The sequence below is a fragment of the Quercus lobata genome, chromosome 3, assembly GCF_001633185.2.
Source record: "Quercus lobata isolate SW786 chromosome 3, ValleyOak3.0 Primary Assembly, whole genome shotgun sequence".
In the NCBI taxonomy this organism is placed as follows: Eukaryota; Viridiplantae; Streptophyta; class Magnoliopsida; order Fagales; family Fagaceae; genus Quercus; species Quercus lobata.
Window position 1 is genome coordinate 9,222,387 of NC_044906.1, and position 15,263 is coordinate 9,237,649.

Sequence of the window (15,263 nt, forward strand, 5' to 3'; positions counted from 1 at the left end):
ATTGACCCACATCATACGTGACTTTAGGGTCCGTTTGGTTGGAAGGATTTTAGGGAGGATGGAAAAGAAATGAGTGAAATGTGGAGAGAAAATGGATTTTTTGGATGTTTGGTTAGAGAGATTTAAGGAAGGAAAACTAGTGAGGTTAGACTGTTTTCTCCCCCAGCATACTAAAAGGATTTTAGCTTTTTGTCCTTTTCTATATTTTTCATTTTGGTTGTGTTTCATCTATTTCATTTTTATTTTTTTGGTTCATCTAGTTTTTTTTCCCTAATTTGTTACTTTTTTTTTGGTAGAGGCATGAACAAAAATTTAAACAAATTCCATTTTTTTATCCCTCAACTTTTTTACTCCTAAACCAAACACCTTGAGAGAAAACTAAAAACTTTTCTATCGTCTCTCTATTTTCTATCCTCTCACTTTTTCACTCTCTAACCAAACAGACCCTTAGCAATGGCCTAATTGGCTTAGCCTAAGAGCTGGCCCTATCCAAGCAAACCGCAGATTTAATTTAATAATTGTTTCAATAAAACTAACGTTCAAACTAAAATTTGGGGTTTTGCTCTTGTAAGGCACCTCAGGCAATGGCCTAATTGACTAAGCTAGAGCCAAAGCTGGCAATTTGGGCGAACGGGTTCTATAGAATGAACAACTGAACAAGAAAGAGATCATAATCAAATTTTAAGTAACATAGACACAAGGCAACACTATTTCTTGAAAGAAACTTCTTTTTCATCATCAATAAATTTCCTATCTGATAGAGTGCTGAATCTGAGAAAGACCAACAGACAACATAGTTTTAGTTTAGAATAGCAATTTCTATCATTTACAACCAACCAGAAAGTGCCGAACATTGTGATGAATATAAAAAGAGGCTCTTTCTCTTTCTCATTCTCATGACATCACTAAACTCACATCAAAATTGCAAGATGCATAATAAAAATAATATCTATTGTTCAATGTTTTGGATAACAAAACATAATCAGCAATAATAAACTTCCATGTAAAACAAGACTTGTTAGTCTTGCTAAAGAAAGGGTTCTTCTTACTAGTAGAGAGCTATCAAAATAATCATTGAAAGAAATTCTATTCTCTTAATAACAAACTAAAGGCATATGTAGTGCATGCTTGTTGTAAGTGCTTGCAAGGGCCAAAGGGTGTACCTTGGTTTTGAAGAACCTGGCCTGCTTTTTATTAGAAACTAGCCGTGAACCCGTGTGCTACACGTGATAATTATTTTTATGGTGGTTTTATTAAATTTTTTTTTACAATTTAAACTAATCTAATAATGAGTAATGTATTTCATAATTATATTTTTATTTATTATAGGAACAATCCAAAACACCAAAAAAACGTAAACTAAAAAAAAATTAATAAAACTTAACAATGATTAATTGAACCAATATTAGGATAAAATTTTGTTTTTGGTAATCTATTAAGGTTATTTTCTTTGTAAAAATTATAATTTTGGCCACCCAAAACATATTATCAAATAAACAATTATTAGCAAAATCTAAGAATTAAATTTCTATACATGCATTGTTATAAAATAATAATAATTAAAATAAAATTGCAAAAGTTAAAATTTGTCACCTATCCGATTATTTTCGTTTGGCTAACCTTTAAATGAATGGCATTATAGAGTACTTCTAATACAACTATTAAGAGTACTTTGTCCACCACAAAGGATTAGAAAATAAATAAAAATTAGTAAAGTCTCATAGTTTAACATCTAAATTGAACACTATAAAAAATAATGATATCTAACATAATAAATACCAAATTATCCAAATCATGCTATGTAATAGAATAATATTATATTTATATATGCTATATTTAATTCTTCCGAACGCAATAGGATAACATTTAACAATCAAAGAGAATAAAAAATAAAATAAAATAAAACAACAACAATTTAAAAAACAAAACTAAATCGCATTAACCCAAAATAGAGTTTTAAAGAATATAAAAAATTATCAACCTAAAGTAGAAATGCAAGAAAAATAAAAAATAAAAATCCACCAAAAAATTTAGAGAGAGAGAGAGAGAGAGAGAGAGAACCTTTTTTTTTTTGTGAGGGAAAACTATGCATAGAATAGAAGAGATAGTGACAAATTTATAGTAAGAGGGTGTGAATAAGAAGAGACAAAAATAAAGGAAGATAAAGGGAAATAGGAAGAATGATATTAATATAGAGAGTAGTGGGGAGATGAAAAGGTAAGGGAGAGAGAAAGATTGAAGAAGTAGTGAGGAGATGAAATGGTAAGGGAAAGAGAAAAGTTGGAGAAGTGTAAATATTAAAAAAATAAATGTTAAAAATTATTATAGGAAAATTGGAATGGAAAAAAAAAAAAAAAAAAAAAAAAACCCCAAAGCTTGAAAAGCTTCAACATTTTTTTTTTTTTCTTCCTTTAAGCTAAAAAGGCTCACATAAAACCCTAAAGTTGAACTGAAAAGGCTTTGGGTTGGGCTTGATAGTGGAACTAAATAAATAAGAGGTAGACTGAATTAATTATACAGATTTATTATAGGGTGATAGTGGAAGTAATTAAATAAGTAGTGGGTTGGATTTATTATAGAGTGATAGTGGAAGAAAATAAATAAGTAGTGGGCTGCATTTATAGGACTGAAAATTGTAAAAACCATTTTAAAATTGTAGGACAACTTATATTTAAAAAAAAAAAATTACGTGGCAGCTGATGTAACGTAACGAGTAACATTAAACTCTACGCTTCAGCTTTTAGTAATATATAGATTTAGTAGGCAGGGACAAAGTCAACTCAGTCTACCAATTTAAATCCTCACATGAGTTTCTCTTCTTTTTCTTTCCTTCAATTTTTTGGGTAACGTGAACCAAGCAATTAGAAAAATCAGCAGCTGACAAATTTGTCACATGACCTGGTAATAATAGCCAAATCCCCTAACTGCAACATTGCTAGCCTCAGAACATTTAAGAAATTATCTTGTAACTCGACTTACAAGATAACCGATTCAAAGGAACCATATCTCCAAGCTTAATAAACTGCCAAAATTTGCAACACTTGAACCTTTCACAAAATAACCTTAATGGATCCATACCCCTGTAGCTTATTGGTACTTCTTCTTTACCACTAGTAAACATTAATTTATCTCACAACTCATTCATGGGCAAACTACCATTTGAAGTAGGTAATTTGAAAAATATCAATGAAATGGATATCTCTAACAATAATTTGTCTGGTGAAATTCCTATATCTATAGGAAATTGTTCGATCTTGGAATATCTTTATCTACAAGGGAATTCCTTTCAAGGAGCCATGCCATCATCTATGGCTTCTTTGAAAGGTCTACAACTTTTAGATGTTTCACAAAATAACCTTTCAAGACCCATTCCAGAGGGTTTAGAGAAGCTATTCTTCTTAGAAAAATTGAAACTTTCATTCAATAATTTTGAGGGCGAGGTACCAATCAAAGGGGTTTTCAAAAACATAAGTGCCTTATCATTAATTGGAAATACTAAACTTTGTGGTGGTATGCAAAAATTGCAGTTGCCAAAATGCCCTGTAAATGTTATGAAACCAAGAAAATCCATTAGATTCAAACATGCAATTGTAATTGTTTCTATTGTTCAAATTTTCCTTCTGTTTTCATCTTTTATTGTTTGGATGAAAAAATCAAGAAAGAAATCACCTTCAATGGTTTCATCAATGGAGCTCCTTCTAAATGTTTCATACAAAGAACTCTATTAGGCAACCAATGGATTTTCTTGAAATAATTTAATTGGATCAGGCAGTTTTGGCTCTGTATACAAAGGATTTATTCATCTGGAAGAAAGAACAATTGCTGTAAAGGTCCTTAATCTTCAACAAAAGGGTGCTTCCAAGAGCTTTATGGTTGAATGTAATGCCTTAAGAAATATCCGGCATAGAAATCTTGTTAAGATATTAACTTGTTGCTCTAGCATGGATTACAATGGGAATCAATTCAAAGCTCTAGAATTTGAGTTCATGACAAATGGAAGCTTAGATTTTTGGCTTCATCAAAGACTAGACAATGAAAACCAATCAAGGAACTTGAACCTTCTTCAAAGACTAAATGTTGCAATTGATGTGGCTTTTGTAATAGATTATCTTCACAACCATTCCATGCAACCAATCATTCATTGTGATTTAAAACCAAGCAACGTTCTTCTAGACAATGACATGGTTGCTCATGTAAGCGATTTTGGTTTAGCAAGGCTCCTCCCAATCACCAATGATTCTTCAGAAAAGCAAACTAATACAATTGGGATAAAGGGATCAATTGGTTACGTTGTTCAAGGTAACTTCTTTTGAATTCTTCTAGTTAACCTTCAAAACATCTTTACATGTATTAGATTATTTTATTTTAGGAAATTACCTTACCATCAAGAGAGGATATACAAATTCTCTCTCTTCATGCACACATAGAAGCGTACCTAGCCACTCAATTTACAATTTTATTTTAATTGAAGAATTTAAAGGAAACAAAAGCAGATTCTCAAAAATAAAAAAATAAAAAAATAAAAAGCAAACAAAAGCACCAAGCATGTTTTAAGCCTTGATAAATTTGATTAATTGAGACATTGCTTTCTCCATTGACTAAGTATCTTCATTTTTCAAGCATTTATTTCCTCAACACTATATGTTTGTGATGATTGATGATAGCTTGTCAATTTATTATGGCAAATATGGTAGATCCGGTGTCAAAACAATTCTGTGCTATAGTTGTGTGACATTAACTCGTGTCCTATACTGAAGAAGTGGTCAACAAACATTATTGAGGTAATGGAAACTAATAGGAAACATGATTTTTGTTGAACATGGGGCACAGGGCCGGCTCCACAGCAGATGCAAGAGATGCAACCGCCTAAGGCCCCCAAATAAAAGAAGGCCCCACTTGTAAAAAAAAATTTTATATATAATATATTTATTTATATATTTTAGTTAAAAAAAATTTTAAGCATTTTTATTGGTCAATAAAATGCATTTAAAAGGTCCCATTATATCCTAAAATGCAAAAGATTAAAAAGGAAAAAAAAAAAGTCAAATTTCAGCTAACACAATTAAATTTTAGGAGACAAATGTATTAACTCATTTTTGAAATATGCTAAAATTAAAATTAATAGCAGACAAATTCATTAATAATATAACGTAATTGTCTTGAAATATGCTAAAATAGAGATTATAAATGTCAAAAACAAAAGAAAAACCTCTCAACTCTCTGCCTCTTCATCTTCTTACGGTTTTACCTTTCTTTTCTTCATCTTCATCTTGATTTTTGATTTTCTTTCATCAACTCAGTCAGCCTCTCTAGCTTAAAATTTTTCTTTGTTGATTCCTGCATACCACTCTATCAGGCACCAGTCGGCAGTCACAGAAGGTATTTTTCTGCTTCAGTTTTTTCTTCCCCTCTTTCTCTTTGTCTTTCCGAAAATAAAGACTCAAGAGCCATCTATTTCTTTAACTTATATTATATATATTTTTAGTTTGTTTCACCCATTCACCGCACTGCACAACTATTTGATAGGATGGACACGTTTTTTGTTCTACCCGTCTGTGGACTTTTATCTACTTTAAAACTTAGCCATAGAAATTGGAGAAAAAAGCTGATCCGACTGAATGGTTCTCAATTTTTTTTTAATAGGAGTACTGTGGTCAGTGGTATGTCACGTCAAACCACTGACCACAGCACAGTTTTTTTTTTTTTTTGGTTAAAGACCAAAGTTATTCACTTTGGTCTGACGGTTTCTCAACCCTCTTCTTTTTTTTTTTTTTTTTTTTTTTTTAATATGACATTTTATTTATTATTATAAATTATTATGTCAATTAATAATTTGATGTATATCATATTATTATAATTTTGCATTTCAAAAAGTAAGGAAAATAAATTTTAAATAAAAAAAATTAATATATAAATATATTTTATTTTATTAATATTTAATTATAAAAAGGTCTCATTTAAAATTTTCGCCTAAGGCCCCAAAACTTGTTGAGCCGGCCCTGATGGGGCAGCGAAGGCATTCGTACCCAAGGAGTCCAACTAGTCCAAACCATTAACCACATTTTCTATGCTACACATAAATCACAAATATTGCCTGCTTGTTATGAGCCTAATGTAGATTGTGAATTGTGATACTTATATGGAAGGAAGTGAAATTGTTTTTAAAATAGATTTGTTCCGCATGAAAAACTTTACAAAATTTATATAAAATAACTGAAACACCAACAAATATTTGATCGATATAATCTATGAACATATCGCACTAGAACATGCACACGCGCACAAATTATCAATGCTTCTAACTTGAAAATTTGAAATGATGGATTTTGTCTTCACGTTCCTCTTTAGGTTCAACGTTTATTTTGCTATTTTGAATATACAACCAAATGAAGTTGTACTTGCATTAAATTCCAAATATCATTGTAAGAACTGAAAATTTTCCCTTACATGTCATATTAAATTACAGAGAATGACATGGGTGATGAGACATCAATAGAAGCAGAAGCGTACAACTATGGTATATTACTACTGGAGATGTTCTTAGGAAAGAGACCCACTGATGACATGTTTAAAGATGGTCTCAATCTCCACAATTTTGCTAAGACGACACTACCTGAAAAGCTTGTTCAAATTGTTGACCCAATCCTTCTACCAGGAGAAGTTGATGAAGCACCAATAGCAATTGTGGCAGCCAGAGATCTATATATTACTTAAAGCTGAAGCGTGACATTTATTGCTGCTGAGCTCCTGTTGTGCCACCTCATCGCCACGTCATTCGCCACATAATTATTATTCATTATTTATTCCTTTTTTTTTTTACAAATATATATATATATATATATAGATTATTGACTTTATATATTCATTTTTGTCGGTTTTAACATCTATATATATATAATTTTTTTTTTCCAATTTTCCTATAATTTTTTTTTATATTCACTTATTTTTTAAATATTTACACTTTCTTCAACATTTCTTCTTCCCTTACCTTTTCATCTCCCAACTACCCTCTACTTGAATGTTGCTATTCATTTTTCCCTTCATCTTCCTTTATTTGTCTCTTCTTATCCCTTCCCTCTTACTATAAATTTGTCACTCTTTTCCATTCTTTGCATTGTTTTCTCTCACAAAAGGTTCTCTCTCTCTCTCTCTCTCTCTCTCTCTCTCAATGTTTTGGTGGATTTTTATTTTTTATTGCATCTCCGCTTTAGGTTGATAAATTTTTTTGTCTTTAAGAACTCTAATTTAGGTTGATGCGATTTAGTTTTGTGTTTTAAGTTAATATTATTATTATTTTGCTCTTTGATTGTTAAATTTTATTCAATTAAATTATAAAAAAATTAAAGATAGAAGATAAAAATAAAATAGTATTCCATTACATAGCATAATTTGGATAATTTAGTCTTTATTGTTATATCTTTTAATTTTTCTTATTTTTTTCTTCTCTTCTATTTTACTCAATATTGAAATTCAACCATATCCTCCTTATCATTAAATTACTTATATTTTCTCTCTCTTTTTTGTTTTAAAAAATAAAATAAAAAATGTAATATTTTACTTAAATTCAAATAAAAGAAAATTGTGCTCATCATATTGTACTCATTTTTTTTTTTAACATTTACACTTTCTCCTTCTCTTTACCTTTTCATCTCCCTAAACATTTTACCTTGATATCACTCTTTCTCTTTCCTTTTATCTTCCTTTATTTTGTTTCTTTTAATTATCATCCTCTTAGTATAAATTTGTCATTCACACTTCCATTCTTTACATAATTTTCTCTAACAAAAAAGTGGTTATTTCCCACTCTTTCTCCCTCAATTTTTTGGTGGATTTTTATTTTTATTTTTCTTGCATCTCTATTTTAGCTTGATAAAGTTTTGTATTCTTTAGAACTCTATTTTGGTTGATGAGATTTAGTTTTGTGTTTTAAGTTTTTATTTATTATTTTTGTATGACTTTAATTGTTAAATATTATCATATTGCATTATAAATAATTAAAAATATTATATAAGTATGTACTATTATTATATTACATAGAATTATTTGTGAAACCTCGGATTTATGTTAAAACACAAGAGCTTGTTTAGACCCTCAATTAAAAGTTATGGCTAGATTACTTTTACTCTAACTTATCTAAGTAGGGAACAAGAGTAAATGAAGTGCAATAAACCAACAACTACTCTAGTGCATAAACATGAATAACAAACACTAAAAGTAAAGTACAAGAGTAAGGGAAGAGAGATGCAACAACAAGATAACACCAAGATGTGTTATCGAAGAGAAAACTGAAGAACTCTGCGAAAAAACTCTCTATTACCCTCCAAGCGGTAAATCGATCCACTAGATAATAAGTTGGGATACACAAATAGCAAAAGACCCTCTAAGCCTAATCTACCCAATGCACCTAAGCCCACCAAGCTCTTACTCTAACAAGGTTTCTCGGAACTATGTCTTTTCTAACTTTCTGGATCTCGGAATACACCCGATTGCATCCGCCAAGCCTCACCGACTTCTTTTGGCAAATCCCCAAAGCTTCCCAAGCTCCAAAACACTCTCTACACTCTGAAAATGTGTAAGTTGTGTTTGGGTACAAATCTCCTCTCAAGGTATGACAATGGAAGAGGGAAGAAGAAGAGGCTACAATGATTTTTCACTAAGGATGAGTAGCTCTCTCTCTAAAAGAATGGGTGTGTGTGTTGTAGAAAACTATTCTAGGGTTTTTTCTCTCTGAATGGCCTACCTGCAATTTCTATGGATAATGAAGGTATAAATAGTATGGGTGAAAGGTAAGAAAGTCGAAATCCTCCAAGCTGGCATGACTCTTCAGGTTATGGCATGTGCTCCTCATGTGACTTTTAGCTATCTTGATCAAATCTCCACCACTAAATACTAAACCCATTACAAATAAATCCCACAAAAATACAAGGAATCAAATTAAAGCAATTACAACACTTTTTGTCATTGAATAAAGCCAACATAAAACATAGTTGTAAATCACAACTTTACAATTTGGATAAGTTAGTGTTTATTGTTATGTATTTTATTTTTATTTTTTTCTCATATCATTTTATTTAACATTTAAATTCAGCCACATCCTCCATATATATCATTAAATTATTTATATTTCCACTCCTTTTTATTTTAAAAAATTTTAAATATAATATTTTACCTAAATTAAATAAATAAAATTGTCCACATTAAGTGGAGTAATGCTAGGGAAACACTCATTCTCACACCCAATGCATCAAAGGAAGAATGAAATATGAAACAAATCAAGTTAGAAACACTAAATTTATGAATAAAAAAATTAGAAAAAAAAAACTAATAATGCATATTTAATTTCATAAAATCATCATCAAATTTTGGAAAACAATAGGTTGCCAATGGAGAGAGAGAGAGAGAGAGATGGTATAGAAAAAAACCAATACAAAGTAATAAATAGTAGATAAAGAAAAAAATCAAACGTCAATTAGTAATCATTGATTGGAAAACAAAAAGGTTGTAAGGAGAAGTAAAAAATAAAATAGAGATTACCGTATGGAGAAAATTAAAAACTTTACAGTGTAGTAACATAGACCGTTAAATTCACTTAAAAAATTAAATCAACAATCAACAATTAAATACAATCATAGTACTAAATTTAAATTTAAAACTAATCAAACTCTAACTATGGAAACCATATTAATCATAACTAAAAAAGAGATGTTCTCTGATAGTAATAGAAATTACATAAGAAATAAAGTTAGGAAAATTTAAAAATCTATTTTTTGACATTTCATTTAACCTTATTTATATAATATATATATATATATATATATTTATATGTATATAAAATTTTCATACACTATTACTTTCGAAAATCTAATGAATAATGCTACGTCTCATTTATCGTCTTTGTTATACAAATCATCAGTTAGTAAATATATGATAATGGTAAGAAGCATTACAAATGAGATCACTAAAATATACATACATATATATATATATATATATATAAAATTAATTAGCCACTATCATTATGGAGTAGTAGCCTATAATTTTACGCATCCAAAAAAGTGGAATATATAGAATTTTCTTAAAGGTATGTGTAAAGATTCACTATGTGTGTGTGTGTGTGTGTGTGTGTATAAAGGTAAAAAAAAAGGTATCTTTAAGGTTTTTATTGACTTAAAAACTAATGAAAAATCAATGGTTAATAACTAAAATTATAGTATTAATAAAATATTTAATGAGACTATCCTAAAAAAATTATCACGCGCAACGCACGGGTATGCGACTAGTTATAATAATGGCAATGAAATTCAAGAAGACGAAATGGATCCCAATGTGCATAAATGCTTAGTATCAATTCTTGAAATTTGACTTGCATGTTCAATGGAATCACCAAAAGACAGAATGAATGCCTTTAAAAAATATTCCAAGGGAAATCAATTTCAAGTGGCGGCAATAGTGGTAATTCGGGATAATAATGCAGCTGTGCTGGCTTCTTGTTCAGAAAAAATTCATCAAGCTTACAAGCCTGATGAGGTTGAGGCACTGGCTGCTCTGAAGGCAATAACATTTGCGCATGAATTAGGTTTTCGAAGAGCTACTATTGAAGGAGATTCTCTTGGTCAGATTAAAACTTTGAAGTCAAGAGAGTGTAGCCTATCTCCAATAGGTCTATTGGTAGACAATGTGAAAAGGGTTGCTAATAGTTTTGAACAATTGTTGTATTCTCATGTTAAGAGAAACGGCAATAGGGTTTCTCATAGTCTAGCGAAAAATGCATTACGCATACCAGATTTTCAAATATGGATGGAAGATGTCCCATTGTATATTGTTTCGATTTTAGATTTGGATGTAATTGTTTCAAGTTAATAAAATAAGTCAGCTTCTTTCTCAAAAAAAAAAAAAAAAAGACAGAATGAAGATGAAGGAAGTTACCAAAGAACTACATTTGATCAAAAGTGCTTTTCTTGGTTCTACTATACGCAAATCTGAAATTAGGAGAATCCAAGTTTAAGGTACTTCCTAATATTTTAAATTTTAATTTGTCTAGATAATAAAATCACCATGACAATTACATCTAATCAACAAGGTTTATTTATTTATTTATTGGGTGGGTTAATTTTCTAATCTTGATGAAACATTAGAGAAAAAATGTTTTTCTTATCAATTTTATCAATGACTTGACATTATTAAACTCGGTCTTATTATAAATATTCCTGTTGGTGGCGTTATCAACATCGACCCATGCCTTAATATTGATCTTCTTTCTAAGAAAAAAAAATTGAGAATTTTCCAATACAAATAGTTTCTATATGAATATTTTTCTATATATCTATACTATCATCTTTAACTAGAGAATTATGGATCTACTAAAATGATTGAAGACCATCTTAAGAGTTATAGATTGGCCATTAAGTTTTTCAATCTTTTGTTTCCTATTAATTTTGCATAAACGAAATCATGGTGGACAGTAATTTTATTTTTTATTTTAAATCATGGATGTCTTTTATTATTTTGATAAATGATCTTAATCGTATAAATAGTAATACTTTTCAATTCTCACCAACAATCAAATTTTAGACTAAATTTTTTCACACTTTTAGATCCAAAACCTTAGGAAAGGTTCTTTCATATTCTATTTTTATTTTTAAAAGGTCTCAAGCAGATGCAATAGTTGTTCTTGTTTCTTCTTTTATGGTTTTTCCTTATAGTCCAAGAAAAAACGAACATAACTAACTTTATATTTGGACTGCAGAGCAAGAAATTATTAGAAGAGGTCACTGAAAGTCTGAAACTTCTTTCATGTTCCCATTGAGCATATACAGGTGTGCTAGTTCAATCTCCTTTGCCAAAATGTTTAAGAAATGATTTCCTTATATTTTCTTCTTTGGGATAAGGCAGTTCTACTTTTGTATGCATATCATCACTTTTTGGCAGTACAAGCATGTTGAACACTTCTACTACAGGTTCTAGTATAGTGTGTATGTATTTTGTTTTCTATTAGAAAATCAATCCTATTACAAAAAACCCTTTTGTATTGGGAATATCAACTATGATGCTTTTATTTGATTGGTTATTAAAGATATGACATGTATCCCAAATTCTTGAAATATTGAACAGCGAACATTTGCTAAAGGACACTGAGAATTGTGAATCCAGTCCTATATTAGACTACTTTTTGTTATTATTTTTTAGTATAACTAGTCACTAACCCGTGCGATGCACGGGAAAGCTACCAATTTTTTCCAAATAATGTGACATTAGCTATTGGAATTCAGCATCAATTCTCTAGAAAACAAAGCAAAACTCACAATTTACCAATGTATCTAAAAAGACCCATTCACAACTGATTGAGCTTCCATTTACTTGTGCTTCACTGTTTTTCTCTCCTCAACACCTAAATAGAAGCTTAATTAAAATTTTGAGAATATAATCCAACATACAAAACCCAGAAATATCCCTAAAAAATCACAAACTTGGTCATTCATAAAAAATAAAAACAAATCTGGGTATCAAATAACTAAATATAAGAGTTTAATTCCTCTCTGTTTCAATTTAAAACCAAATTGTGCATGTGGGGACCGTTCGATTAATGGGCCCGTAGGGCTCAGAATTGATTCAAGGTTGTTGGGCCCGTGGCCCATCCGAGGACAAATACCCGTCCGAGGACACCATAATCCTCGGCAGTATGCGTCCGAGGATATTAGCGTCCGAGGACGATCGGGACGTGGTCTTACTGCGATAAGATCTCAGAGTTAGGCTACCGTAAAGGATAAGAGTAACCGACTAAGGATGGAAGAGATAAGGCAAACAAATATCTGTCACTACAGCTGCCTCCGCATTAATGACTTCTCAACCAACCCTCTGGCCGCATTAATGTGGAGGTGATACCTGAACAGTAAGGAAGCAGCCTTACAGCTGCCTATAGGAGGTTCCAGGAGATGCCAGATGGGACAGAAAGAAATCCTTCGGACCCAACCTACACGTGTGTGGTAAGGATGAAGCGCAAAGGGGAGTATATATACGAAAAGAGGAACATGAAAAAGGGGATCGGAACAGAAAAAGAGAGAAAAAAGAACGGACATAAGAAAAGAAGGTTAAAGGAGGAAGAGAAAAGGAGTGTTACCCAGTCCACTGAGGAGGGGATTCATTAGATAAGCTTTAAACCTTTAACGTGTTTGAGAGGGAATTTTTGGGAAGGGATATCAGAGTTAACCTAGTTCTTTACACCCACGCTCTACAAATCATATTGTCTGGGCCTTTTACGTACGAACCCAATATTATTTAGGTTCGATACCAAATCGTGTCCTTACAGTGCATAAAAGCAAAAAAAATTTGTTTGTTCTAATATGTCTTTAGTATCAAAATCACAAATTCATTAAAACCAAATTGTGCATAGAAAATTTTAGAGATTGAAAGACAACTTTAAAATGTTTTTTGTATCTTCTTCCTTTGTTGCTTTGTAGTAGTCCCTAAATATGCCCTTTTGTTTTCCTTGAGTACAGATGTTGGTGTGAGTTGCACATTGGTTTGAACATCAAGTTTTTGAAATTTGGTACAATCACCATCTTCTTCAATTGATAAGTTGTTGCTACATTCATTTGAAGTATCACTGATGTAAACCTGGCAATAGAACAAGTTGAGGAATGTATTACAACATATACATCTTAAATATCATATTTGTAATTTTTCTAAATTAAAGAATACTTACTTCTGCCATTTTATCAAGTTGAATTGCTTTGTCAATTTCTTCAAAAGAGTCAAAAAGTTTCTTGACAGTGTAAAATTCCGATCCATAGTTGAGATTATAGTCATTTAGTTGTATTTGGAAAACAAATTGTTTTCCTTTCAGATTTTCTACCTAAGTATAAAGTTAAAAAACAACATCTAACTTTGTATTACTTATTTGTACCTTTAGTTAACAACCTCAAACTACTGGTAGGCATCCTACATCTACTATCAATTGCATCCTTTCTTTCATGAAATTTAAGGTCTCTATCATTTTTTTTAAAATAATCCCTTCTATTATTCAGTCTGTTTGCAAAATCTTGATAATCTTAGTTGTTTATTCTTTGTTCTTGTCATCATCAATGCGCTTTAAAAATCACATTTAGGAGTATCATTTGAAAAGTCATACATGGTGCAATTAATAAACAGTAGAAAGGGAGCGCAACATGCAAACACAAGAATGCTTTACATATCTTTAAATAAACTACATCTATTTAAATGAATAAATAAAAAAACATATTAAAAGAAAAATATTAAGGACCTTGAACTTTGTGAAATAAGGTTATAATGTTATTACATATAAAGTTATTCATCAGCCTTGTCTCAGTCTTGTGTGCACTGCAAGCAGTAGCTGGAGCATTTGAATCAACTGCAGTCTTTTCTTTTCAAGGCAACACTTGCAGCGGTACCCCACATTCCATCTTGCCTTTGGATGGTTGTCCTTAGAGGTTGCTATTAGAGATATTTGAAATCACGGTAGCAACCATAGCCTATTGAGGTTACAGAGATAGAGAGAGGGGGAGTGCATTATCGGGTTCAAAGTAGTTCTAAGTTCAAACTAAGTAAAATATTTAACTAAAATACCATGCTAAAAATAAAAATTAAAAATATTGTTGAGGTGTAAAATTGTGAAGACTCCAAAGCTGAGGTGGCACACTCTTAAGAGGCCAACTTTTTATTAACATTTGAATTTCCTTGCAACCTTCTATTAACGTGAAGCAAACAAACACAACCTATGTTAATATTTCTCACTAAGTGCTTTTTTAAGAATCTGCCAATAACTACCAAAACATCCTGGACTTTGCATCAATTCCTAGTACAATGCCAACAATTACCAATTATCACAATACAGCTAACACTAAGTACAATAGAAGCATAATGCATATTAGCATGTACAACAACAACAAAAAAATTTCACAAACAGCAGCACCAGGCCTTAGTATAGTAGCACATAGCAGCAATAATGTTAGTTTGAATACTGGAAAATGAAGATTAGCCTTATGACCACAGGAGCAACATAGAAAGCCTATTGACTAAAACCTTATCTTCTTTCCTTTTTTTTTGGTAAGTGAAAAACTTTATCTTCTTTCTAAATCATTTTATTTCAAATTACTGAAGCTCACCCTTCCAAGGGTTCAAAAGAATGATGACAGTGAAGCATAAGCAGTTGTGAACAGTTGTCGACCTAATTAAACCATCAACACAATAATTAGACTACAAATATGAGTTATATTAATAATTATTTTTCACAAAATTAAATCTAA

General features: G+C 30.7%; 1 pseudogene; it reads left to right on the forward strand.

Moving 5' to 3' along the window:
- Positions 1 to 15,263, forward strand: part of LOC115980262 — an 81,562-nt pseudogene that overhangs the window by 47,249 nt on the left and 19,050 nt on the right.